The sequence below is a fragment of the Plectropomus leopardus genome, chromosome 2 (assembly GCF_008729295.1).
Source record: "Plectropomus leopardus isolate mb chromosome 2, YSFRI_Pleo_2.0, whole genome shotgun sequence".
NCBI classification, from domain to species: Eukaryota; Metazoa; Chordata; class Actinopteri; order Perciformes; family Serranidae; genus Plectropomus; species Plectropomus leopardus.
Window position 1 is genome coordinate 26,105,869 of NC_056464.1, and position 27,206 is coordinate 26,133,074.

The following is a 27,206-nucleotide window of genomic DNA, read 5'->3' on the forward strand; positions in this document are numbered from 1 at the left end:
TTTGAGTAGACCTACTTCTTCTATAGCTGCCACCAGCCTGCCAGCATTAACAGTTAGAGAAAGGGTGAAAATAAGGCAATGTGCCAGTGGCTCCAGGCCCCCAAATTACTACATCTGCCCCTGGTAATAATAATGAGCGCTCAGGGCAAGCAGCTCGATGAGACATGGAGCGATGCTCTCTGGTGTTTCTAAATAGTTACATCCAAAGTCTGACTAAACCTGAAACTAACACAAAGTAGTCTGTAGAAGTCTAAAGAACTCACTTTCCACAGCTGAATATCCATATAATATCCTGACCAACAGCTGTTTGATCCGTGATAACGATACGCCGTGAAAGCGCATACCACTCGGCTGTCAAATACTCAGCTGTGTTCTAGAGTCAAATTTGTTACGCGATGCATACCTTAATGTTGTTTTATTTACCATTTATTCTATTAATCAACTGTCTAAGGCTGGCTATAATTAAAATAACAATAACAATAAAAGTGCCAATACTGATATTGGCTTTTTTTCCCCAATATCTGATAAGCCAATACGTAACAACTCATTTGACTGATAAACGATACCCATATCAATATATCCACTTTTACCCCACCTAATTTTAATGACCATCAAGTCTCTTCTGCTACAGAACTAACATATTATACATACTCTTATAGTGATGACCCACCAGTAGATGGAGACATAAAATACAATGCTTTTCAATGTATGCAACATTCATTCATTGTGCAAAATAAAATTTAAAAAAATCAACCAAGAGTTGATGTTTTGTACATGTTCACTTTGTCAATTCATAAACATATATCAATTTGTGATATTTACAGAATTCAGCATAGTGGCCAATTACAATATTTCATTTTAAAGCCAATATCTGCCATTACTGATGATGTGTTGATATTATCTTGCATCCCTGTTCAATACCCATAATGTGAATGGAGTGACGTGTAGTATAGCCACACTTTTGACCATTTTGGTGCCATCCTGGCACACTCTTGAATCTGTCTATACACCATGCTTGACTTCACCACACCAAAGACTGTTTAGATTGTAGCTGCTGCTGCAGGAGAGTGAGCTCTGCACCGGAGGACTGCCGGTGACAATGTGCCCCCCCACACACACACAGAAAGAGCTTACTTTTAGCATCACACAACTAAAGTTATTAACAGGTTAAACAACAGAGCTGAACCGTTTCTGTGTCACTGCAAGTTTGTTGGGACAAATAAACAGCTCAGTGTTGGATGTAAGCCACTGAAGACGTTGAAAGCTCATCAGGAGAAGAGCGGCTCCTGAGACCGCATCAACAGAAAGTTTGTTGAGGTGGGTGGTTGGGATCAGACCCCCAGCATTAAAAAAAAGATCGTTTGCAGATGTCTTTTGACTGGAGACTTTTTGATTCTACTTAGTCCTGAATTATTCTGGTTGCTACTTTGGAAGTATAGAGTACCAATACTCAGCCCTACAACGATCATTACTACAAAAAGGCAATACTAATCTGTATATAGTATATGCCATACAATACAGATCTCCAAAACCTGCTCTGTCCAGCCCTGTTTTACACTTGTGTTAACAATGCACCACCATTTAAGTCTAAAGAATGAATACTCTGACCAAAACAGTTAATTATCATTCTCAGATGTTTATCAGTTAGTTTATATAGCTAAAGCCATGCTGTTCAACAAAGATAAAATGCTAATAATTGTTCTGGATATCCATCAAGCTATTCAGAACAATAAGTTTTCCTCTTAAAAAAATACTGAATGTAATGTTGAGAGGATCTGTCTGGCAAGAACTGTGGTCAAACATCATTTCATCCATTCATTTTCCTAAGTAAGAGATAATATTAATCACAGTGATGTGTTGTAGATAGAGGAAGACAGACAGGCAAAAAGTAAAGCCACAAAATGTTATGCCAGGAGAATTCTCACATTAACTGACCACAATTTCCACCTTACTGTTGCCTACAGCTGCCAGTTAGGCATTTTCAGCCACAAACACTGAAACACTGCCAGTAAGAATATTATGCATTTTTGATAATGATCAACATGTTCCAGACAAGGTCAGTCAGGAGCATGAGGGGGTAATTAAACAATGGCGCGCCAACCCTCCCACAGCAACAGGGACATAGGGCTCCACTATGACCCTCCTTGGAATGACGCAATGGGCTATCCACTTGATCAGCTGCCACTTGGTCAAAAGCAAGGTGGACGTCAAGCTTCTTCGAAGCAGGATAGTGCACATGTACTATAAGATGTACGGGTGGTTAACTGCTGCAAAGACCAAGGCGTCCATTGTCTAACCTCATGGAGGACTAGACACTGACTTGCTTAAACAAAATTTCAAATTTTACAGAGCAGTAGATCACCCAAAGATTATCCAAAATGTGCCAAAAGGCGAGACCATGGTTTAATTATAATTTTGGAAATTAACAAATAGGTAAAATTAAGGTAAAAAATTCTCAGGAAAACTGGAGTCTGAAGGAGAGGGGTATGTGAAATTAATTAACATTGTGTTATTTTTTTCAAAAGACTGCTACATGCCTCAACCACTAGATGGAGTCATGGGCTCACTCTGCGGACATGAGCTGAATTAATAAATCAGACCAATGTAACCTCTGCGGTTTCCCCACAGCTCTGAGTTGGATATTTTAACATCTTCGCAGTAAAGGCTTTTATACTAATATGCAATAATCAGAACAATTTAGAGAGGATAAAGAAAAACACTATTGTCTTGCTGTAAAAAGCAGTAAAAAGCCAAGCACATACAACATACAGCCCACAAAAACAGATCTGACGATCTTGATCCTACTTCATCATCCTGTATACTGTGCATATATTTGGGCACGACAGCAAACTGTAGCTGATCCACTGCTAAGAGCGACTTGAATCTATGAATAATTCAAAGTGTCTGCCCAAGAAGCGGGCCACTGCTGTAGAGAGGGCTATAGCAAGAGAGCTTGGCATCAATGAGAGATGGATCAGTGGTTAGGTATACACAGCGTCCATTAACACACATTTAAAATACCCCATCAGAATATTTCAGGTCAATAATGTGGCCTTTGGTGAGTGGTACTGCTGATGTTTTAGCCCAGTTTACTGTAGTAGATAAAATCAAACGAGGAGAGCCGCAGAGAGAGTAGCATCTATGTCACCCTGACAAAGCCATAAGCTGAGCAGCCCATGCTACCCTATTTCACCAGCGGCTGCACTCACGTGAGTCATGGCTCGTAAGTGACATCATAATGATAACATGAAGGTGACTTTCTCTTGCCATCAATTTCCCTAGCAGCGAATAGGGTGTCCCATGTTCCCAAGGACTCATTTAACGCTCCTTGCCCATTCATTTCAATGATGACAGCGGTCAGACCTGCTATCAGGTGATGATGATGCCGTGACCCTGATGGGCAAAAGGCGTGGTGGTAGTTCTACTACACAGCACAGCAAAGCACCTCTGTGTCATCTGTCATTGATGTGGATCAGAGGACACGGTGGGTTGAGTGGGGAGGGAATGAAAGCATACTTTCCTGCAGAAAGAATTTCAAGTAGTAGCTAGGATTTATTGTCTTTATTTATTATCTTTAGGTTATGGATTGTTTCTTGGACATAACACAAGCAATTTAAATGAATCGCCTTGGTTTAAAAAAATGGACATTTTATAGACCAAAACCAATAATAGAGTCAGTATCACTAAAATTTTGCTCTTGTTGCCCAGCTCTTAGCAATATAATATTACATTTTTTACACTAACAAGTAGATTCTGTATGAAATTATTATGATACTTTGACGTAAACATTGACAAAGATAGCCATAAAATATCTTGAAAAACGGTTTTGTCCTTTGATGAAGGTCTTTTAGATATTAACTGTGCACTCACTTCCAGAATAACTGTAGATGATTAAGCCCTGACACAAGAGCACTCAAACTATCTTATAGTTAATCACACATACAACCATTGTCCTGTAAGCATTGCTGGCAGCAGCACTTAAAATATCAAAAGAAAATAGCGCGGAAAATTATGGAAGCAATCAAGTTTTACACAGCAAGGTCATGATACTGATCGAAATAGAAGACAACCATTATTTTAACAAGCTGGACACGATCAAGTTCACACAGACACACAAAAAAGGACACCAAGAAAAATGCATTCAGTAGAGTGCAGATCTCGGCTTCGAGTGGATAACGGCAAATCCAGCCAGCACACACACACTCTATCGCCATTTTGTCAGTGGACTTTCATGTCTACATATTACGCTCTAGGTATCCTCTTGCGTCTGCTGTTGACGTTCTGGGATGCCACAACCAATATCCGGATGTCAACAAAAGCACATGGTTAGGATTTGGCTCTAAAGGCATAGTTGGTTAGGTTTAGGCAAGACATGCATGTGGCTTGATTCAGAAAAAACATCATGGTTTGGCTCTACATTCATGTGGGAAGCAAACACTGTGCTACTGTGTAAAATTCCGGGGTATTTGGACCCCTTCCTCTGCCCCCTCCCACCCCCCCGACTGTAGGGACGTTCAAGCTCCTTTTATTACATCTTTACTGGCAACATTTCAAGCTCACACCATCCAGCGGCATATCATACGGCTGCGTCAGGTTCTGTCCAACCACGTTCCAAACTGACTACCTGCCGGCATATTATACCGCCATAAAACGTGGTTTTTGACCATGTCATTATATTGCACTGCAATCTCTGACAAGGTGGTGGTATTTGACGATTTTGGAATGAAAGCGGGCAATTTCCAGCAGAAGCTAGCCATGCAGCAGACGGAACAAAACCAGGTTGCCCTCGAAAGAACTTTCCCTTCCCCGCTACCCTATTGTCAAAATGGCGGTAAAAGTATATATTGATGTCATATTATGACCAACTTTAGTGTATCATCACAAATTGTGTATTGATGCTCCAGTTCACAACGAGACCAAACTTTGCTATGGATGTCAGTTGTTGAGCCACAACAAAGGTCAAAATGTGGCCTGCAACAAATGGGAAGGCTTGTTGTTTCAAGCCAAAGTGATTTCCAGAGAAAACTTTCCCCTACTGACCGGATAAGTATAGGGAGGAGTCAGCAGTTAACAACATTATACAATAAAACAGTCAATAAAACAAGTTTTTCAACAATTATGGATCACTACAAACACAAGAGGTCTTTGAGCATATAGTCATAAATGTTCACACAAAAATTACACTGATTGGTTGAGTAGTTTGCAAGATTGGCTGCAGACAAACACACTCACACACACACACACCACAACAAATGTACGACCTCCTCTGGGTTTACGCTGGCGGAGATAATAAAACTCAGGGATACTTGTATTGCAGTTAGTTGCATTTGGGTCAACTTGTACTGTAGTACTGATAAAGCAGACTATAAGAAAAAGATAATCACACAAACTACATCACATAAATTGAAAAGTAATGACTGGTCAACACTCAAAACTTTAACTAAAGGCAATTACCAGGCTCATTACAAGACCAGTCCTATAGTGAACTGCTTTTGAAGTGAACAGTGGAGTGGAACCTGACCTGTCCAATTAGTGCATGTTTGCATAAATTAGGAAAACGACCACATGGGGCCTCGAGGCTCCAGAGTCTACTTTTACCCTCTCTGCAATTTAATGTAGTAGGTTATCAGCTGTTTTTAGCCCATTCAGATACAGTACAAAAAATGGTGTTTACACCTGATCACTGGCTGTCGCACATTGTAGAGCAATGCACCAGTCTCTCACAGAGATGCCTGTAGTGAGCTGCAGTTGGAGAGGATGCTGCTGCTGCTGCTGCTGCTGACTGCAGCAATGCGGTACACTACAGACTTGTCCTGCTCAAGTTAGAGGGCTCAGATTTACTGCACTAATGGTCCAAGGTGCACTTTGCAGATTAAAAACTGCAGAGAGACACACACACACACACACACAAGGAAGCACAAAGAAAGTGGGGAGAGATAGGAGTCTCCTTTCTGATGATATCGACGCTGTTATACATTCAACATTAAAAAGTATCACTATGCTTGCTGTTCAGAAACAGCATTGTCATCTGCTCCTGTTAGCATTTCTTCTTTATAGTTAAGTACAGTGTTTTAGGCCTAAATCAGCTCTCTGTCAGGTATAGAGTGGTCATGAGTGTCCAGGTATCTGATGATTAATTAATAACAATATCTACACTTTATAACCTCATGCCAAAAGTATTATCTTATATCACACCAATAAGGATCATCACGCCATTAATGAGTCATTTCCATGAACTAATTTACAACACTATTGCACTTAAACATATTTTTAGATTTTGGCACTTGGCAAGCAATTATATTGATCAGATGGATGGTTTGTGGAGACTGTACAAGACTAGCGGTGATACATTACATTGATCTGGATCTATATATCGATTCAATATTCAACATTCCAATATCAATGCAAAGTGCAAAAATCAACACATATCATCAATTTTAAGATATGCCTTTATATTGAAATTCCCATGGCATGTCTGTGTCACTATTTTTGTGAAAGCACACCTCCTTCCTAAACATCCGATCAGTATTAGCAGCCTAGCTCCAGACAGACAATGTCAAGCAGCTGAGAAAAAGACAGTGAGGATATTTACTGATATTATCTCATATTAGTCATTGGTAGGGCTGCCACCTTAAAGTCGGAGATTTGACTCATCAGTCAGAGACCCCATAGTTGACTGACATTGCTTCAAGTCGAGCAGTCCATTTTTTGTAGTTTTTTTTTAGCTGGTCAGAATTTACTGCAGAGTGAGCGCTCTTGACTGTCACACCACTCTTTAGTACAAGCTGCAGCGGACACTAGACTCTGCACTGTAAGGCTCTGAGATTACATTATCTTCTATCTTTGCTCAAAGCAACTTAATATGACAGTCTCTGGCTATTGTTTGATATAAAGTGTAGGTAAAAAATGTTGTCACTGCTCCATCCAGCAGCTCTCGCTGTATTTCCTTGATAACCAGTGGAACAGAGTGAAGTCTGCACCCCATTTACTGTCACCAGAATGGGGCTGCACAAAAAAGAGCAGACTGCAGTGGAGGGTCTCTCTTTGGGGTACTTTAAATTTTTTTCTAAGTTAATGCAAGTCCTCGAATATGAAAATTACGTAAAATGTGCATTCCTAGCAGGACCATCGTACACCATTGTTCAGTTATCAGCGAATCCTCACAATAATATTGGCCCATAGTATATCAAAAGTCCTGTTCAGACCTTAGTCAAAATAACTTAATTTGAGGTATCTTTATTACTAATGTTTGTGTAATAAATCTGAGGGAAAATATATACGACATGATGTTTTTTTCAATGAGAAATCCAGAGCTAGAGAAAGGTGGCAGTAAAAGACTGGATGGAATGAGGAGATGGTGCCACATTGCCCCCGACAATCTGAAGCCATGAAAAACATGCCTCTCCACAGCCTGTGCTAAGCTTTTCTCTTACACCTCAACCTCTTCCAAACAAAATGCAAAATTGAGTCACAAAAGGCTGCTCTTCAAGCTTTCCATCCATAAATCCACCTACACCCAGCCTGAGTGAATTCCCTCTTGAGACAGGGCTTACGTGAGCAAGGCAGGCAGGCAGGCAGGCAGAGCTGGCCTGGAAAGCACAGCACGGTGTTGTGTAGTATGTTGGCAGCTGCGGGAAACACACGGACCCGAGCAGATGGCTGCGGAAGAGGGAGACAGGCTAACAGACGAGAACTGCCGGGGATATCCTACATGGGAGATCAGTCAGGCAGAGAGAAGCTAACCCAACCTCGTTCTCCGTCAGGCCACAAAGAGGATTCAGACGGAATCTCCTCTTCTTCTTCTTCGGTGACATTTATCAAAGGATGAAAGTCAAAACCATGTAAAGATGGAAATCCGTGTCAGCGCATCATCTTTACTCTCATCATCAGACAGTTTGTGGTTTAATAAATGGCCTCCTCTCTGTTAAGCTCTGGAGGGCCCTTGATTGCAGAAACAGTGCAGGTCACTGGCTGCCAACAGAGAAAAAAGCTAGCAGCAATTTGCATAAATAGCCTATTTATATAGCAAACTTCTGATACAAATCCTCCTCCCCTCAGTTAAAAGAAGTTAAATGCGCAACTGAGAGCTCTGCTGTCAGGAGTCATTAACTCATGGACAGCTGTAGCTGTTTTACACACAGAGGTTTATCACATATTATGGTAAACTTTAAGCCATGTCCATCATCAGCTGCTGTGACTGGGCCTACATAGATTAGAGTTCAGCTGCAAAGGTCTAATGCAGGGCACTATAAGTAATAATCCCCAACACTTTAATTATATAAAACCCCATTTTTTTTTTTTTTATCCTGTTTACAATCTGTTTCCCCCCCCCCCCAGCAAAAGCGATTCCATAGTGGTGTAACGTATGTTGTAATTGTCCCGACCTGTTTATTGCAAGACATCTGGGTCAGTACGACATACGTTCTGTGCGCCCTGTGAGCCAAGGAGGTTAAAAAGAAGAGAAGTCATGGTGTCAAACTGCAACACTGTCTATCAGCTGTAGCATACTAGTCAGCTCAGCTCGGTTAGTCAGGGAAATCAAGCTCAATGGACAACGATTTGTATTTAGCCGGTGCTCACCCTGTTTAACTGAAGTTGGGGATATCTGTGAAAACACAACATTTCATTACGAAGATCGGAAAGTGTCAATTACGAGAACGAAAACAGACTGAAAGACAAGCCCTTCTCTCCACAGCGCTCAGGCAGCCTCCAACTGCAGATTTTGTACTAGGCCAAATAATAACTAATCCTATGGTGTGTTTATCGTTGTGTATATGCAACCAAATTTTCTTATACTGTAACCTACATCTTACAGAATGCCATTATAAAGCATATGGTCAAAGTGCTTGAGTTCTGCTACAATGTGCCTTCACTATCTGTTTTAATCAGCCCATTACGCCTGCTCTGTAAACAAGCACCAACTGAAGTTCAAGAACTATCAACACAACATGCCAGAGTCTTATAATGGAGGATTACATTACATCACTGACGTTACAGTCGTCACTGATGACTTATTGACAATACGCTGGTATTTCAGTGCCTTCAAGCAAAGTTACAGCCAATCACCACCCTAGAAAATGTACATTTTTTTCTAAAGAAATTAAAATAAATAAATAAAAAATTTGTTTTTTGTAATCAAATTTGTATAGTTTCTGTGCAGACTATAATAATAAATCATATACACATAGCTGCATCTTATCCATATGTGTATATAAGTTTTACAAATTTTGAAACTTCAGAGGGAAAATTGACCTTTTGTCTAACCCTTCCAGATCTTGCTCTTGCAGATACTGCAAGAGCAAGACCTTGTAGATGTTTTGACTACATTGATAGGCACAGCTGTGACGTTTGAAATGCACTGTTTAAAGATAAGTGATTCTTCTGTTACTTTAAGTTTTTGGTACGTCTCTGTCCATGCATATGTGTTGGAGCTTCTCTGATCAGATACGTAATATACATATATACATAAATATATATACAAACATATATTCAAGTAAGGACAACTGAGGCTCACCAAGTTTACTTCACAAATTATTGAGTTATTTCACTTCTCGTTTAGTTTATCTAATTATTCATCAAGTTTGTATTAATATTTATCAAGCTTACTTTATCGTTCATCGGTTCATCAAGAGTACAAGATTTTCCTTAATGAGAAAATGAATTAATACAAAAAAAGACCATCTACGTGGATAATAATAGTAATAGAACTATTGCTAATAAATAACTAAATCTGTATTTTTTGTTGTTTTTTCTGCTGTACCAAAAATTAACCTAACCATGACCCCAAATTGAGGTTCATACCGAAACATGGAGTTTGTGTGCCCTTACCATTCAATTATGAAGTGGTCAGGCGCAGTTTGTTTTCTAGGCTTGTTCAGTTTCTCCTTACAATGATATTCAGTTCATGTTTGAAAACATCACGCATTTTGAAATTTTTTGTAAGATAATGCAACATTTGCTAATATTGATTCTGTTCCATAGTTTTTTAACTGTCTAGATACCTACCTCAAAAAACAAGGCAAAAAAACATCACTGAGCCTTTTGCTTTGATTAAAGCCTTTGCGCATAAATAAGCCATGAAGCACACCATGAAGTGCAGTACATAACTCCCACTACCTGGCTATTATACAGTATGAGATGTATGGTCCCAGGTTGCCTGTATCACTGACAGCATGAAGATGAATCAGCAATCTGTATGTCCTTGCTCAACATTTCTTTTATGCTCATGACTTGCAGTCAATCCCTACCACTGAAACGTGGTGCTACAGAAACTCCTGCAGAAATACCATCCATTGCAAACACAAGTGAGGTCTGCAGACAACCTGCAAATATAAAATGAATGAGTAGAATATCACAAGCAAGTTTTTAAGAGACTGTGCAGCTAACTGGGGCCTGAGAGGCTGAAATGAAGCTTTAGCTAGCACTGCGGGGAGAGAACATGCTGCAGTGAACCAGGAGCACACAGCAGCACACTGCAGCAGAAATATGAAACCATCTTTCTCGTGTTCTGGGTCCATCCCAGCTCACCCTCTGCACACCAAAGACAGATGCAGGCAATGAAAATTAGGGCTGGAGAGATAAATGCAATGTTACAAAGTGTTTGTCTCGTGCTGGCTTCACACACTTGGCACATGGTACGTAAACTGGACGATGGCTGAGGAGCTTCAGGTTGGATCATGGTGTTAGTCAGACTGACCCTTTTTACCATTTGCTCAGGCCTGGTAACCTAGATAGGCAGTGATTTTAGACTGCTCCCCACACACTTTAAAGCATCACTACATTCAAATGAACTGTGTGTCCTTGCCTTTCTGACAGGCTTTTATGCCTGTTAAAAACATAACTGTAAGCACCCACTGCGAAAATGTAAGACGAACTCTAAGATAAGTAAAAAAAAAAATCAATATTCAGATACTAATCTATACAAAAAAAATAGTACTGGATAGAATACTCATTTGCAACATTATTGATAACCACAGTGACTTCTTCGCCTCCTCAATGACACACCAACTACACACACACAGCGCCGCTACAGACAGGCTCTCAGCCCCGCCCCTCACCAGCAGCTGAATACGCCTTCAGCTCAGCTGTGTCACCAGCTGACGTCAGGTCTTTATGAAGAAATTTCCAGAGGTTAGTAAAGCTCCCATTTCAACATCAGTGAATTATTAAACATCTATTCTTAATGTTAACCTGACCGACAGCACACATTAACTTTAGCCATCCAGTTCATTCTATTATTAGTCATTAGCCGTCTGCCACAAATTAACACAATTATTTGTGTATGATCATGAAGTGTTATGTTTCTCGCCAGATTGAAGCTGAGAGAAGTCGACCTGCAACTAGACAGAGACACTCGGAGCCTACCCAACCAACTCTATTTGATCAGCAACGAAAATATTGCATTAAACAGCCAGATGTTAGCAGATTTCTGTGCAGTGGAAAAGCAGCTTTAATTTAATTCAAGAGCCTCGAACTTAGTAGGCATATAGTTGTTGTTTTTTTTATTGAATTGAAAAAAATAAATATTGTACTGAAAAAAAAGTTACTGCCAAAGCCTACAGATCGATTATACTTTATTCATACCAGAAGTTTAATTCTGCACAACATAAACAGCAACTTTTTCAACAGCAAACCTACACTGATCACTACAATGATCAATGATCATTTAAATAGATGCGTCAATAATTCACAAGGTTTTTATGCATCTTCCTAATGTCTCCACATATACAAGCCCTTGGTACCCCTAGTATTCTATTTTCCAGCCACATAGGATTCAATCCTCTCCCTCTGGGTGCTACCATGCCACTCTGACGGATGCTGTTTCTAACGGACGGAGAAAACAGAGAATATGGTCCAGAGTTCCTAATGAAATCTGGCGCAAATGCAGTAAGTGGCTGGCGGCTCTTTGAACAGACTCTGAGTGGCCCCAGGAGAAGCAGCCTGCGGTGAGTAACAACCAACACAAAAAGAAAAAAAAAAAACACATTGCCTGAAAAAAAGGAATAGGAAAAGGAGGAGAGGAGAAAGTACAGGAGAAAACTGCAGTTGAGCAGACATCGTGGGAAAAAAGCTGAGTAGGCACTAGAGAGCAGGCTGTTCCAGGGAGGCCCTGTGCTGCAGAGCAGCAATGATATGCATCACTCCTTCCACTGTGGTCTCTCTCCATCTCAGACCTTCACTTCCCTCCTCTTATGTCCTGTGGTAATGCTTAACTCTTGGCAAGTCACATATTATGTATTATTGCTTAGGAGTTAACAATCATTATGGCTCATACAGAAGAGAAGGATAATGTTGGGAGCTGAATAAATATACAAAGTGTGTCTAATACGTGCAATATGCCTCTTCAACAATTCTTGTTATTTTGTATTTAATTCCACTGTTTCAAACTAAAGCACATCTGCAACGTCTATGTTTTTGACAATACAACCCTTTGACTAGATGCACTAGTAAAAAAAATCTGCTTAGCTTGCCAAGTTTTACTATTAACAGAATGTTAGACCACTCAAAACATCAAATATTAAACAAGCTGCTTTTTGCACTCTTTCTAATGGTTCTGTGTTTAGACACGAGACTATTTCAAGAACTGGTAGAGACAATGCTGTTTTATCTTCTGCAGGTAGGGCTGGGTATTGGTATTTGGTACCTTTGAGGTACCGACCCAAAATACTCGGTACCAATTAGTATTAAATTGTCTCCAGTCAAAAAATACCTGCATTCGATTCCTTTTGCACTGATGGTCTGATTCCGAACCTTCCTGTCTCTCCACTAGACAAGCAGATTCTCTGTTAAGGCCGTCTACAGAGCCGCCATCCTCCCATTGCTGTCAGTTCAACGTCTACCTGATAAGCACGAGCTACACAGCTGCAGCAGCATCTAACACCATTAAACAGCCCTGACAAAATCACACAGACACGGAAAAAGCTTGACTCTGTTGTTAAACCTGGTGTTAAAAGGCCATGTTCCCCCTCTCTCTCCCCCTTTCACACCTGTGCTGTCCTATAAATTAAAGGCCAAAAAGCCCTAAAAAATATCTTTCAAAAAAATAATTTAAAAAGCTGTGTGATTCTGTGATGTAAACCCTGTCACTCTGTGTGTGTGTGTGTGTGTGTGTGTGTGTGTGTGTGTGTGTGTGTGCATGCGTGTGTGTGTGTGTGTGTGGCTGTAAGGACTCTCTCAACTTTATCCGATGTGATGCTCACACTCAATAGCTTCTCTGGTCGCCAGATGTCACAACCTAAATTCAACAAAATATCAATGTCCAATAACATTGGTGACCAGATGGGCTGTTTTAAAAGGATAAAGAGAGGTGTTGTGTCGGTATACCAGGTGCCGTAATCCTCCGTTGCCGTAAAAGGCGTGTCAGAACTCTCCCTCTCCCCCATCTCTCTCTCTCTCAGCGACAAAGATAAACCCTGTGACCTTTGATTAATGGGATGGTCTTGGTACAACATCCTGCTACCACTTCACTGGAAGAAGACATGCTTTTCTTATTCCTGTGTGTGTCATTGTAACCAGTCCAAGGTCACTGAAGAACTGAGAAAGTGTGAGAGGGAGGTGATGTTTCCGTGTTATTACTTTAGACTTACTTTTACTTTTCAAACTGCTGAAAATGTGCTTTCACACATCTCATTTCAAGTCCTGCTATGGTGTTAGTATAGTTGAGTATTGCACAGGAAGGACATCACCGCCTCCTCTTAGCTGTGATGCAAGCTAGCTTCTGTTCAGCAAATTCAATTACAGAGCAAAGACACCATCAAGCTTTAGGTTTTACATTTAGGGCAAAAGTTGCTTTTTAGCTGTTTTTTTTTTTTTGCTTTTCACCTAAACTTCATATAAGGCAAACTGCAAAATTAGCTGTTATTATGTCAAAAAAGTGCACATAGAAAGGGTTTCCCATCCATTCATTTATACTGTATAACAAAATTGGCCAGAACATATTGATTTTCTTTTTGTTCGTTGATTTTTGTTCATTTGTATCGTCTGACAGACAGATAAAGAACAAAGATTCAAACATTTACTGGTTAAGCTTCAAAGCCTTAAAAAATGTTTTTTGGGACAGCTCAAGTAATCAGGAGACATTTAACAAAAATATGAAAAATTGTTTCAGTCATCAACTACACTTAGTTTACTTTTTCATATTTAAACTATCATTTACAAATGTAAATATTTCATGAGTTTGGCATCAATTTATTCACACAAAATAAAATCCAAAGCATGTCTCTACATTTGGAGATGACATTTAGGAAAATATTAAACCTCCAAGTCAGTACATAATGAGTGATGGAAAACTTGTGGATTAGTCAAGGAAACAACTAAGCAAGCTTTTCGTTCACTTCTGAAAGAACAAAAAAGGGGAAATGACATACAGTAAATAAAATCTGCAAGTTTTTGTGGAAGGCATTAAAAGGGGAAACAAATCGACACTTCCACATTAAGTAATGCATTCCTCCTCTAAAAATCTCTAACTTCCTCTGTCCACTGTACTGCGGCGCCCCCTACATAGACTGTCAATGTATCACAGCATTAAAATGAGGCATTGTGACAAACTGTAAAGTTACACATACAGTATAACAACCCACTTACCCACAGTCCTCACTCACACAGTCCATGCTACTTTGCCCACTCAATGTGGCAATGTTGACAAGGATGACCAGTGCACTCAGTCACACACTCACAGAACATACTGTACATGAGACAAAGTGCACGCACATTCATAACAACAAGCACAGTTTCTTGTATATTGATAATATTAATTACACTTTTGTCTTGGATTTATGTCTGTCATGAAGTATACTGTTGTTCCAGTGTTTCCTGTCATTGTCTTTTTCACAGATTAACGCACTACAGAACGAGGGGAAGCTTGCAGCCTTGTTACTGGTTACTAGTTCCACTTTACCTTACTTCACAAAACAACACAAAATCATGTATGTTTTTGTCGTGAGCACCAGCCTCCTGTAGGCAGTACACTGTGTATTGGATTTGGATCTGGTAATGGTATCAAGAATGACACTGCTACACCCCTCCCGTATTTTGCCTTTTAAGCAAATAGATTTTCGACAATCTGACTTTAGGCTTTTGCACACTGAGACAGATTTTTCTGTCCCAAATTGTCACATGTCTAAAAATAAATGTTATGTTGTGTTAGTCACTTCTGCACACTGACTCCAAAACTTTTGTCAGTCATTAAAGTTTTTGGAAGATGTTCGATTTTCTGCATTTTTGACATCTGTAAAAGACCTCTGGAGAGGTGTTTGACCATGAAACAGTGAAGAAAATGTGGCAGTGGGACACATTTGTAACAAGACAGAGCAGTGGGGCACAAAATAGGCAATCAATTCACAATTCAGATGACTCACTTTAAGCAGGTCAGATACAAATATTCAGGTGGAGGATGATAATGAAGGGGAGCATGTGGACTGCACACAGAGGGAGACAGTGTGGAGACAGAGAGAGAGGACAGCTCAGCCCCTTCATATTGCCATGGCGCCAAGTGCAGACATAGTGAGAGAGTGGTGACAGATAGGGAGGTATCTTCAGAGATGCAGGAGCAAATGTGTCGTATATATAGCAATTAAACGCATCAGACTCGGTGTGAAACGTTGTTTTTGGATGACGGATTAAAAAACGCATCCACAAAGTCTTTCGTGTCAATAGTTATTTTGCGTATGATGTGATTTGGAGAAAAAAAAAAGACATTTAATTGCACAACTAATGGCTTAAATTGTGATACTATAAAGCCATTTCGCACACTGCTTTTGCAATGGTGGATGCCTTGTGTTTTTTCACTCTATGCTCCTCTTGTTTTCGCAGTAGAAACCTTACTGCCTCAAGGTTGAAGGAAGTTCAGCTCTAAGCAGAAAAGGGCCCTGCGACCTGCTGTGTTTTCTTCAGTGTCCAATCGGACAAATCGAGAGATGGGCCTCCTGTGGTGGCTATGATAACAACTGCTAGTTTACAGTGCTAAGCTTAGGTTAGCTCACTTCCATCGTTGTCCTGCGAGGCAAGCTACAAGACATATCTGAACAAATTGTAGCCTAAAGTGGAACTTCAAGTGGAACTACCAACCTTAAGTTGGTATGATGAATCAGCAGATTGTCAAATTCTTCCCGACTCATCCTAAAAGAAGCCTGGAACCGACCATCAGTGAGGAGAGACTCCTGGATCAGCTGTTTGTGCTCCCTGTGATTTCTCCTCTTGCTAAAGTTCTTACGTATCCACACAGATCTCCTGACCATGGTGAGAAAACATATCTACACATATACAATCACAGTCCCTGTATCAAAGCATACTCAATATCAAAAGATGTAGATTGGTGTTTGGCACATCCCTAATGATAAGAAAAATAGATAAAAGTGAACAAAAGAATTATGTCAACATAAACTCACAAAAAACACTTGGCAGACACAGACAATCAGACTATTATATGTCCAGCTGGATGCCATACTGTGCCTTTGAAATGGCAGTAAAACCCTGAAGATTTGTGGAGCACAGACAATCTGCCCGTCTGACATAGTATGTGTGATTCACGCAGGCTTTAAATGCCAGCTGAGGGAGGTTACAGCCTTAACTGTGGTTATCAGCTGTGAGACAGCAACGGTCTGCAGCACTACATCGTCCTTTAGCCATCATCGTAACCCCAGGATCACATGCAGACTACAGATAAAGCCCCCTGTATGTTTGCATTAAGTGCACATATAAATGTGAGCAGATCAGTCACTCATGGATGACTTAGCAGGGTCACTTTCCACACACACATATATCACCTCAGGACACTTATGCAGCTGCTCTTTTATAACAAAGCACTGCTCCTTATAGTGGCTCTAGAGTGGAAACTCCATTCACTTATTTTTGAGACTCTTGCATTTATACTACAGAGGGTACTACATAGTATGACTGAATACAGAGTTAGGTCGATTTCCGTTTTTGCCGGTCTAGTCTGGTCCGGTTCGGTATACTAGCTTAAACTGGCTAATTTATGCAAACCGGCTGAATGTCGTTATGTTCTGGCAATTTTAAAAGTAGTCTACCACCGAAAAAATTAGCCCATCAAACCAATCTGAAATTTTTCACACCAGTCCAACCCTAACTGAATAAGCTTATCATAAACACAAAACTCTTGTATCTCAAACAGCTGGTTAATGGCTTGTTTTTGCGTTTTATGGAAGCAGAGAATTGCCTTCAAACTGAATCAGAAAACCAACTCTGGAGCTGCAGTGCACCAGGAATATAAGATACACTGAGCCTTCTGTCGAAAGTAGGACAAACTTAATGGCTACATGAAAGTGCCCACACAATGACTGTATAGTGTAGTAGTGCATGGATCCATCTAAGCATGCTTTAACAGTGTAGCTCCTTGAGTTTCTATAGGAAGACAGAAGGATGACTGACACCAGAAGTCCATCTCCCTCTGTCTTTTCTGCACAAACACAAATACGCTCACATTACATCAGACTACCTACACAAAACTATAGTGCTTGCACAGTAGAGCATGAGAATAGCACCAGGTTTCCTGAGGCACAAAAGGGTTAACATCACACTGTTTATTAATGTCTGCTGGCCTGCCCATAGTCTGTGTCAGAGACAATCATTGTGGAAGTTCAAGTGTTTGTTTACCGACTGATTCGTATGTCCCTGAGGCAACAGCAGCTACGCTCTAAGAAAAGAAGGCTTCTATGTGTATTAAGGTAATAGCACTTGTTTTGATCCTGTGTGTCAGTGCAATGTGTCCAGGTGCCATCTGTACTGTTATATTAACCTTGGAAAACCACGAGGCTAACACAAGGCAACGTGTAGAACTGTGAAATACCGCTCACAGCAGTGCTGTAACATTCAATGTGTGCAGTTGCCGGTGGTCAGTTGCTACTATTCTATTATAGTTATATCTTCACCGCCACGTGAGTACATCTATGTCTTTATTGTGTACAAGAGATGGTGTGTGCTCCATTGACAATACTGACAATAAAGCCATTAGCAAACTACAGGACTGAATTTATGCTGACTGATCCTCCATTTCTGGAGCTAATACTATTTGTGGGTTAGTAGCTAATCAATTTGTAAATCACCACAAAATTAACTGCTGACAGTTGAACAATTAATCATTAAATTAATTTTTTCAAGTTAATCCCAAAATGGTGCTGGTTCCAGCTTCTCCAACTCAGGGTTCTCTATTTATGTCACTGCATGTTCACTAAAGAGCTGCAAAAATTAGTTAATCAATTAGTTGTTAACTATTAAATTAATCACCACTTAATTTGAAAGTCGATTGAGGGGTTTGAGTATTTTTTAGGAAAACAAAAAGTGAAATCCTTTAATTCCTGTTTCTTAAACGTGACATTTTCTGGTTTAGTTACTCCTCTATGATGTAAACTGAGTATCTTTGGGTTGTGGACAAAAAGTAAGACATTTGTGGAAATCATCTTGGGCTTCGGGAGACACTTACAAATATTTTTCACAGTTTTTGGACATTTTATAGACCAAACAATTTACGATTTATTGAGAAAATAATCAACAGATTAAATCAACAATGAAAATAACTGTTAGTTGAAGCCATTGTTCACTACCTTTGAGTTAATGTACCATTTGGACTGTAATAGACTACATTAGCATTTTGCAGACATGGCTTCAGACTCTGGAAATGCGTTACAGTAGAAGTTGAAATAATAACCAGTACTGCAGATACAATCGATTAATTCTTTAGGAAATAATCACGAGCTGCAGCCCTAGTTTCTTTCTTTAAAGGGATACAAGTGGGTTATTTTTTTCATATTGGCTATAATGTAGTATGAGTTACTCGCTTGTATTAATTTAATGCCTGTGTATTTGCTAAGAGTTAGGCTCAAGGCTAACCTTTATTTCTCAGCTTAAAAATAATCCTGAAAGAAGCGACAATTTAGAGAAGTGCTGCCTCATGTAAACTCTCTCCCTCTAAATCTAACTAAATATCTGTATCCCTGTTTCTGTCTCTCTAGTAGACTGTCTCTCTGCCTCCAACAGGGTTATCCATCTGTCCCTCAACCTGTTAAGTAGCCCTTCCCTCTACATATCACGACCTCTGCCACATCACTTCATATTTACTGAATAATGTGCCTTTTTGTTGAAAGTATTTGTGAAATAAACTCTACAGTATTTCTCTGTTACAGAAAAATTATAAGATTTTCCCTGCTTGTGATCTAGACAATTTGGTTCTACTGTTAGACCTCTTGCAAGTAAATTAAAAAAAGAGCATGAATGCAAACTTTGTGACCTCATCACTATGTAAAGGTACTGTTATTATTTATAAACAGCACTGCTCAAGCAGAATTGTCACATATAAGTGAGATAAATGGAACCAAACCCTACTTGTTTGTGCAACACATTCTTATACTTAAATAATTTATTGACATGCAATATAGTGTTGAAAGAAATAATTGCAATTCCAAATGCGAACTAATATCCAAAAACAATCCCAAAAAACAATTCTCTTGCATTTTTTAAACAATTAAAGCTGGAGTAGACCATTTCATTTTGGCATCACCAGGCAAAAAACCCAAGATAAACTTTGAGAACATTGTAATTCAAGCGTTTCTCTTGGTTCTGTTTTCAGGATTTAGAAAGTCTAACCTAAAAGCCATTTCACAGAGAGGGTGTTTAACAAATGCAGATGTGTGTGCACATTCCTTGAGTAAAAGCCTGATTCAATGGCAGTCCTGAAGAGAAAGTTTGCATTCCAGCATTGGCAAAATCTGCCTTCACTGTAAGGAATCCCAAAAAAGAAAGACAGAATTATCAAATTGTGTCTAAAAGAGTGTGAAAATAAACAAAAAAAAAACATTTGTCAATATCGACAAAACATTTCAGAAATGTAGAGAAAATGTTGCTAACAGTTAAGCCTTCTGCTAAAGGGAGTCAAAGACTCAAGGCTGTGGTTGCTCCTTTGTGGTCGCACCTTTATGTAACGTTATCTTACATTGGCTAGAGCCTCATATCACAGGGTGTCCTCCACCTCACTCCCCACCACAGCTCTATAGACCACATCGCAAGGAGGGGAAGGGGCAGGGGCTTCAGAGACTGATCCCCAGTCAGGGACCACAGCAACCTGAATCCAACCAGTGCAAACTCAGGCTCAAGACATCCAGGCCTCCCCACCAGATCCGCAGACTTTCTGTTGCTGCTGTTACACAAGTTAGATCTGTGGTGCTACTGGCCAATGTGATGACCAATGCTGTGGGGTTTTGCGTGGGCCATATCCGAGCTGAAAAAGCTGCCAAGAGAAGGTCCATCTGCAAAGTTGCTGCGTGCTCTCCTTCCGAGGAAGAAGTGACAGAGGTAGCAAGCCAGGCGGGGGGGCTATAGGGTGGCTCGCTAGCTAATTTTTGTCTTAGTTGCCTGAGAGAGAGAGAGAGAGGAGAGAGAGAGAGAGAGAGAGAGAGAGAGAGAGAGAGAGAGAGAGAGAGAGAGCAGGGCAAAGAGGGGCTGAGCCAACGCACTGCAGGCATCTCTACAATGAAACAAGAGAGGGAAGAGGAGAGAGCTGCAGAAGGAGGGGGTGTAATTTCAAATTCTCTCAGTTTTTTGTTTTTTTTTTTTTGCCTGTGTAGTTTTTTGCATAACCCAGCTTTTAAGAGAGAGGGTAAATTTTAGCTTGTGAGGTGGACCAATTTAACTTACATCTGTGTAAGAGCCAACAAGATTAAATTGTGAGATTTAAACTTAAGATGCCAAGTCAAGTTTAAAATCTTCTGTGCACAAGCATTTTATATTTCTAATTTCAGAGGAAAATAGAAACAAATCAACTGACAAGACAAAGACTTTCTGCGCAAACATAAAAACATCTTGCCTTACAGTTTACACCAGTAACACTCTCCACAACATACCTCTCAGTGAAAACCTCCTTTCGCCTCCTGCTAAGAAGTTGCTTTCCAAAACCACAATACTGACAAATCCTTTCACAGCCCACATACGCGAGACGCACAACAATGTTGTTTGCACAACATTGTGTATCCAATATAATGCTCCAAAACAAAACAACCACACAATGGATTCTCCGGGAGAAAATTGTTTGTTGATGTTAAGAGGATACTATAACTTATTCAGATAAAAAAATAATAATAATTGTGCAAACAATACTGCTGAGTAGGACAGAAGCGTCTCATTCAGCACTGATGAGGCTGGCCATCAGTGGCAGAAGACAGTGAGTGCTACAAAGGACACATCAACACCAAAACCTGGAAGAGTGGAAAAACTTCAACCTGTCCAACTGTTTCCAGGTTGTGGTGTGACATTTTGATGACAAGGACACAATTTGGCATAGACAGCATGTATCCCTTCTGCCTGGTGCCATCAGCCCAGGCTGCTATGAGGGGTGGGAATACATTCTTGGCAAGCATTGGGCCCATAAGTATCAAATGAGCCCCGTCTGAACGCCACAGCTTATATAATCATTACTGCTAAATGGGCATATCCTTTGTAGGGCTACTTTCACCAGGACAATGTTTCCTACACAAGATAACGATTTCAGCTTTCATCGGTTTTTCCCGGGTCACACCTTTGGAAAGCTGTTTCTTGCTATGTCAATGCAACAAAAGCTGTACCAACATTGGCACATTCATGTTAGACAGGAATTAAATAGTGCTCCCAGCACCTCAATAAACCCATGCCTCAAAGAATACAGACTGCTCTGGAGGACAACATGGATCTTTTTTTGTACTTCAAGCAAGGCGTACCAAATTAAAGATATACTACACTAACTATATGACGTAGGGTTAGGCGATAAAACAGTGACGATAACTATACTTCTCCTCAGCAGAAGTATAGTTAAACGCCAGTTACCACCTGCCTTTAACCAGAAGGAGAAGACGAAGCAGCAACCGTAGAAGAAGAGGACGACGAGATCAGGGGACTCACCAGCTACCTTTGTTGGCCACTAATGCCCATGACAACATGTTAAAGTTACAACGTTAAATACCTATAAAGTTATTTTTGTATAATTGTTTTGATGGCAGACAACATCACACTGTGACTGACAGTAGGTAAAGTTTACTCCTCTTTTGCTAACTGGTTAGCAAGTTAACGTAACTGACTAACTGGCTATTTCATATAATGATATGTCATAACGTGACTAAACGTAATGTGAAAAAAACACTCATACATTTCCTCGTCTGTAAACATGATTTCTGTCTCATTCACTTTAGACAGATTTTCATAGCAATTTCATGGCATCTTCAGAGTCCGTCTTGTTATTGTTTTGATTAAAAAATGGCAGAAATGATAAACTGTGGGTGTAAAATTTGTACAGAAAATAATGATCACAGTTGAGACTTTGTTTTGTCTATCCTGTTTCCATTGTCACTAAAACACATACAAAAAAAGTCTCGACTGCCTGTACAGAATTTGACATGCTGCTGGACAGAATTAACATTTTTTCATCTGTTTATTATTTTATATATTAACATTATTTTGATGTTAATTGTTATGAATCTACCTTAGATTTGTGAAATATTCTGCAATCTGGAAAATGTTGTCATTTTCTGACAATCTATAACTCAAACCACAATTAATATGATTTCTTCAACTTCCACTTAAAAAAAAATCATTCTGTGAACTTTAAAGAAATAATAATTTGACTAATTTGACCATTATGAAACTTTTATATCATGATAACATATTTGGCCATATCCCGCTACCCTAAGAATGAGGCTGAAAAGAAGTGAAAGGGAAAATCCCTGAGTCAAATCCTCTGCATTGAAGCTTTGTGTCATTGTGAAACCAACACTGCTGAGTTTTTAGACTTACACCACTGTCATAGCAAGAGCTGATTATCATAGTTTTGGGAAGTAGCTGGGCTGCTGCGCAAGCTTATTTATCACATAGATGATCTACATGACTACTAGCTGCTTATAATACACATCTGCCAAGTTTTAAATAATAACTTTTTAAATGGGACCTGCCAATGGATTTAGTACATCACTGAAACAGTGTCACACCGGTTATAGTTTTATATCACTGTTTTATCGTTTCTCCTATTCTTTACAGCAACTGTAAACAAATATCTGTGACTTACATGTTTCTGCTAAAAAAAGTATTATTTTACATGATTAGTATCCAAATACCTTCTAATCTGTTCTTTCAACATAACAAGTACTAACAAATAGAAAGAAAATAATGTTGCCAGTTGGTCAGTTTGTCTTCTCTACTGGTGCTCTTTTTCTCTGCATTTCTCTTTCCATCATTATATTTTCACCCTCTCCCATGTCTTTGTCCGAGAGTTATGTGCCAAGTCAGCTGGTCCTCTGCTCTCACTGCAGCACAGACACACAAGGACTTGCAAACCTCCAACGGAGGGATGTGATTTAATTTATTTGTTTGCAAGATTTGTTTATAACCACAGCGCAACTGAGCTAATGTGTGCCTGATCTTATTAAGATTTGTGCCCACTGCCCACTCATGTCATCCTTGTCATGTGTGAGCAGAATTAAAAAGGCTTAAATTCCTCTCAACCCATTTTCCTGAATCATTTACTCTGTCTCTAGGCTACCCAATGGAGACGGGCCATAGCCTTTTTTTAGTCAGTAGCTGGTTCAGCCCACATGTGCTGAGGCCAACTGGAGGACCCTGGAGCAGAACAGACATAGCCTGGGTCTGTGTGAGGGATATATGGAAAAATTAATGGGCACTTACACCCTCACAGGAATGTGTTATCTTAACACTTCTACTAATGTCCCAAAGACTGGAACAGAGCGCACGCACACTAATTGGTACACATCACATTAAGCTAAACCAAAGCCAGTTAGCCTTAGGTGCATCATGTTAGCCTAAAATAAACAGTTAGCAGATTTTTGATGCAAGTCAGTGATTAGTATGCTAATCAGGCAACACAGTGCTGGAGCTTCACTAATGTAGCAGTCAAGAATCAGCTGAAAAAAATCCCACACAGTGCTCAGGTTTCAGACCGACGCATTCTAATCAATCTCAAGTATTTGCAGCAGATACAGACGTGACCCCAATAACTCAGCCATCACGACCAGCACGATGTCTCATAAGTCACAGGCACACATCAACAACAACAGTCAGCGCTAAATCCTTATTCACACCTGCAATATTGTTGCCGTAATTCACATGGGCTGTCCACGCTGTGTGGCAGTGCATCATGCTCACCGTGGTTCAGTCTTTGTCAATCGCTTCTATGCTCACAAATCACCACCGACACACACACATTACTTAAACACAAAAACCTTAAAAAATGAACATGGCACCATAAATCAAAACTGAGGCACTGAAGCTGTGAAAGATCAGGGATCATCAGACAAACATCTGGGGGGGGGCAGCTCGACTGTACGTCAATACTGACCTGCATAATCTAAAAGTAGCTTGTATGTGTGAAAATGTTCACAGTGCTATTCAGGACCATCAGCCAGTGATGTTTGTGGTCGGTACTGAGAAGGAGGCTACATGCAGACAGTAGCTCACTCTGCTTTACTTGCATGTGAAAGATTTTCTTGCTTCATAGCGGAGGCGGGCCTCCTCCAAAATCAGAGGATGCCAATACACCTTTATATAATAAAACCTTCAGAGGAAAAGAGCAGAGGCACTGATTTACATAGCATGTATCCAGTGAGTGAAGTCACTGTTTAGACAGTCATCAAATAGATAAATTGATCCAAAAAAAATAATAATAATAATCATAAAACAGATCTAAAAAACATATCTACTTTTTAAACTGCAGAGCACATATGTTTCACACAGGAAAAATCAGGAAACATTTTTAAAAAGCCACTATCCTTTGAAAACAAATATAAAACCCCCTTTGTATAAAATGACTTTGCAGGTAACGAGACTTAATTGATCTTAAATAAAATAAAGACCTCAAAAAATTCTATACTTAAGACATAAGCCACTTTGACACTGACAGTTCAAGGCAGGAATATCGCCCCATTATGCAGCCTTGCCTTTCTGCATATGACGTACACTTGAGGAATATGGGGAAAAGAGTGGTCGGGAGATTTAAAAATTAGCTGTTAGCTTTTAGCGGCTAACACTGAGAAGAACAGACACTGATGCTGCATGATGCCACTGTTGGATGACAAGAAAATGGACTTGGTAGCAGATCTGTGGCACAATCTGTGTAAAAAGGGCTTTACTCGTCTGTTGTCTAATCGTTTTTATAAAGAAATTTGTAGGATGGTACGGTACAAATTTAATATTTGTCATTGAATTATGTCAATATCAACTTGCTATTAAATTTGCTAAAACAAAAAAATAAGTTTGAAGACAAAAAGCCATTTTGATAACACATAAGGCTGGAGGTTGAGCTCTTTATTTGCCAACCAACACATTATCCAGCAATGTGTGGGAACATTTCTGGGATCATTTTCTCCATGACAGTGATTTACTCAGTTCCAAGGCCAAATACAAGGTCGTGGTATTTACAGTAGTCAGGACAAGCTACTAATGGTTCATGGAAAATCTCTTCCCATTTAAAATATAACAAAACAAACTTATGGGAGATTAAATTTAAAATACTCAAGTCAATTCTATCTATATAACCCTAAATCACAAATCACTAGGCCTAACTTTCTAGGGGCTTTAATATCGGTACAGCCTAGAACAAACTCTGTCCTTTCGACCCTTGCTTTCAGCAGCATCAGCAGTTGTTTAGGCCTGACATTGGGATCAAAAGACAGGCTGAAAACTATGAAACAACAAATATTGCTGTAGCAGGAAGCTGCAATCTTGAAAAAATAACTTCACTGCAGTGGAGAGTCACAGCCCTTCTCAGTCTGAATATGTGGTCAGTGTATCCCAGTAACACCTATATGGAAATTTATTCTGATGTTTTAGGTGGTGTGAGTGTCCTTATATGTTTTAACATTTACTTTTTTTTTAATATGCTAAAATTGGATAACAAGATGTATTTCTTGAGAGATTCTCACTGTAAATTATGTTACTTTTTCAAACTAAAAAATTACTGGTGGACCTTTGAGTTGGCATTTTTTTGTCTCAGTACAGGAAGGTACAGTTCTTGTGTTGAAGTGTAATCCTCAGAGCCAAGCTGAGCTAGTGGTGCTAATAAGAACACGTTTGTCCCAATTTGTCGCACTGTATCTTCCTTTCTTCAAGAATTCTGACTCCTATTATAAAATTGCCAAGTTTAAACTCCCATGCACGTGAGTCCGAACTCAGTGTACTCTGTACTGAGAAAGGCTTTCAGTCTGCGCTGATGGAATGTTACATCTCATGGGAACGACCAACTAACAAGCCAAAGAGTCAATCTTTCTCAGTAATCGCACAAGGGTAATCCACCACAACTGGAACTAAGCTTCAGCTGTCTGTCTTATCTGAGACAGTAAGAGCAACACTGCTAATGACATCACTGTAATAGCTGCTGTGTTCAAACAGGAAAAACATTCAGTTAATGTCCTAATGGGAATCTTTTTTAAGGTCTCAAGTTTAAGTTTAAAGTTTTAAAGTTTAAAGTCTCTGCAGATTCCCATTGTTTGGTGCCATCCATTTAAAAAGGTTATAGAATCAAAGTAATAAGACCATGTACACAAAATTAAAATACATGTAAACACTGAATTCAGACTAAGTCAAATTTCTCAAAGTTGGACAAACACACCTAGATAATGCGGTTGGTGATGCATTTACTCTGTCATGAATACACCTCAATCAGACCTGAACTGGCCTTGGTGTTCTGCACATCCTCCATAGTCACTGCACCAGGGTTTGACCCAAAAGTTGAACATGAATTCATAAAAGAAAATGGGAAAAACAAGACTAGGGTAAAAAGTAAAGGATACATACGAAATGCACAGTGTTATCCATATTTTCACTGTTTAACATACGACCCATTTGCCACTTGCTTACTTGTTTTGGTATGTGACTTAATGGGTCAACCAAAAGAAGGTCCAATAGCATCTAGCTGGAAGGGGGCATATCACAACTATTCGTGGCAGAGTCAGATATACTTCTGTCTATAAAGCAGTTCTCCCCTGGTACTTGTATACTGGGAAAAGGACAGTAGTCCAATTAAATAGCCTAATCGAGCTATAGCCATATCTCGACTTAAACATACTGACACAGTCATCGACTTCTTGCTCAGGGTTTCCCACACATTAATTTATTTGTTTCTTCATACATATTTTCTTTTGTGTGTACCAAAATATGACTCCTAAAGCGGGGTATAATTTATCGGTGACTTTTGTGTGATGTTACACCAATAAAATCAAAAG

General features: G+C 39.6%; 1 protein-coding gene across 2 annotated transcripts in view; it reads right to left on the bottom strand.

Moving 5' to 3' along the window:
* kcnab2a (potassium voltage-gated channel subfamily A regulatory beta subunit 2a) overlaps nt 1–27,206 on the bottom strand; it is a 110,822-nt gene that overhangs the window by 68,369 nt on the left and 15,247 nt on the right. The window lies entirely within an intron of this gene.